This window comes from Frankliniella occidentalis, unplaced genomic scaffold (genome assembly GCF_000697945.3).
Source record: "Frankliniella occidentalis isolate FOCC.00 unplaced genomic scaffold, Focc_3.1 Scaffold114, whole genome shotgun sequence".
Lineage (NCBI taxonomy): Eukaryota > Metazoa > Arthropoda > Insecta > Thysanoptera > Thripidae > Frankliniella > Frankliniella occidentalis.
In genome coordinates this window covers 202,502-205,145 of record NW_026267242.1, presented here as the reverse complement: position 1 = coordinate 205,145, position 2,644 = coordinate 202,502, and positions in this window count along the sequence as shown.

The following is a 2,644-nucleotide window of genomic DNA, read 5'->3' as shown; positions in this document are numbered from 1 at the left end:
ACCTCGGCGAGTACCTCGGCGAGTACCTCGGCGAGTACCTCGGCGAGTACCTCGGCGAGTACCTCGGCGAGTACCTCGGCGAGTACCTCGGCGAGCACCTCAGCCAGCACCTCGTAGAGGACCTCGTCGAGGACCTCGTCGAGTACCTCGGCGAGCACCTCGGCGAGCACCTCGGCGAGCGCCTTGGCAAACACCTCGGCAAGCACCTCGGCAAGCACCTCGGCAAGCACATCGGCGTGCACCTCGGCGAACACCCCAGCGGGCAGCCTGGTGAGCAACACCTGGATGGATGGAATGATGGCTGGATGACGATATGGATAGAGTAGATAGCTGGCCGACTATGGCGTACTATAATGAAGCTTGTCACGGCAGCTGGCCCCGCCATGCCCAGCGGGTCACACGGACGACAATCACTGTCCAATCAGAACGGCCGCTCTCCCGGCCTTCCCGCTTCGTGCCAGGTCCTAAGCCCCCCTCCCCACCCCCTCTTACCAAAGGGGCTGAGGGATGAAGACTAAGCCCCGACGGGAAGGATATGTGTCGAGAAGGCAACACCAGCGCCGCCCGCTCGCTCTCGCCCGCTCCCTCCCCGCGCCTCTTCCAAATAAATGATGACTTCCGTGTGTCTGTCTTTGGAAATCCGCGCGCTGGGTGGCGCCTCCTTGGCCTCGTTCACGTCACGTCTTTGGTGTGGGCGCGTGCGCATCCGTGACTCCTTGCGTGTCGCGTGGTGCTTGTGGTGGGGCTGACGCTCTTCAGGGTGCTCATCTCACAGGCTAACAACACCCTGAAAATAGAGGAAAATTTTGCCTTGTTTCAAAGAAATTCCATCGTTTTCAAGTAAAAAAGTGCTCAGTCTTTCTTGACTTTACCTTACTTTTTCCTTCAACATGAGGAATTTCACATTGTTGCAGGGAAACTACTTATGGTTGCTGGGTGTAGAGGCAACTGACGCATGTAGCTGACACTGGCATGTACTCTTACTGTTTGTACTTTTTGAAGATATGTGATCGATTTTGGACACGTTATCCTAATTCCAATTGGTGGATGCATGATAAAACATGTGCGTAACACGTTTGCAAGACGCGTGTTATTCCGCCAGCCGGATGGGTAACGCGAATGCGTACATACTTGGCAAAGTAAAAGGGTAATGTATTATCGCTGAGCGAAGCTCAGTCCAAGTCGATGAGGGGTCAGGCGATGTCTCCGTCGTGAGTCTGTCTGTCTGTCTGTCCGTCTGTAACATTCCGTATCTCCTCAAAATGTTTTGCACTGACAGCCAGAAGCGGGTTTGTCTAAGAACCGATAATTTACGAGGATTATCTGTGTGCATTATTTCATGCATCGGTCAGCTTTGAAATATTCAATCGTTTAATTTGAATTCGCGCGTAGTTCGTTGGTATGTTGGCAGCACTGCACTCGAATGGGTGAAGAGTGAAGAGCACCATCGGCTCCGGCGCTCACTTCGCGTCTTTGATACTCTCTCACAAGTGATAAAATTGTCAGATTGTCAAACCGAGTGTGTTACCTTTAGTTTTAAAGTTGCGGAACTCGACCTACGAAGTTTCGCGAGTGTCCGGTGAGAAAAAACGAAAGTGATATTTTGAATGGTTTACGTGTTTACTTACGTAAGTTGGAGGGGGGAAGGGGGATAGTGGTTTGGGAGAAATGTGAAAAGGTAACTACGGTTTCGAGTTCATCTCGACTAAAGAAAACGAAAATGTTTTATGCTCCAAGACGATCGGAATAGAAATGACAGAGTTATTAGCCCCCAATTTGACAATTTGGTCGTTTTTGCACACATTTACCCCTTTGGTGGCTAATAACTTTGCCATTTCGACTCTGATCGTCTTTCAGCATAAGACAAATCCTTTTAAATTTTGAAAAAGGAATCCATATCTGTTATTGCACTTTTAATTTTGTAACTTCTAAAATATTCCAAATTTTCAATTTTGTTATTTTAACAAAATGTAATGGTGTTTACTTGTAGAATGATTGGAAGTCACCTAATCTTTCAGTAGGACATGTAAAAACGATTATTAAACACATAACTCATTTTCACTATAGGCATGGACCTGCAAGGAACCGAACAATATTATAGCCAATATCGTTAACTCAGGTAATATAGGTCCATCGAAATCAGAACAATGTATATCGTTTTCTTAAATTGACTAGCTTTGTCTGGAGTTACATTATGTTCAATGATATCCAATAAAATGGTGGGAGCATTGAAACTAAACTGTATGATACGATACACCATACATAGAACTTTCAATTAAATATACTTCAGTGACTCGTGATTCTTCAAATGTCACGGAAAGAGCTGATAAAAATGAATGAAAGAGCGACAAGTTATACTTGTCGTAGGAGAGTAGTTTTAATGTATCTTGAAATCAAATTAAATATTAGAGTATTTAATTTCACTTCAAGCAGAGGCAATCTAACAGAATTTCACCTTTCACAAAAAGCCACTGTTAGAGTAATGTGTTTACCCGAACAAATCAACCATGTATTTTAATGAATAGAAACCAGACTTCCCAGTATCAAGCCTTTATAGTGGACTTCCAAATCCGTTGTATTGCATTGTAATTACTCAAGTTCACTTTACTCTCTAAGAGTACCTGTTGTAGAGAAGGGGGGGGGG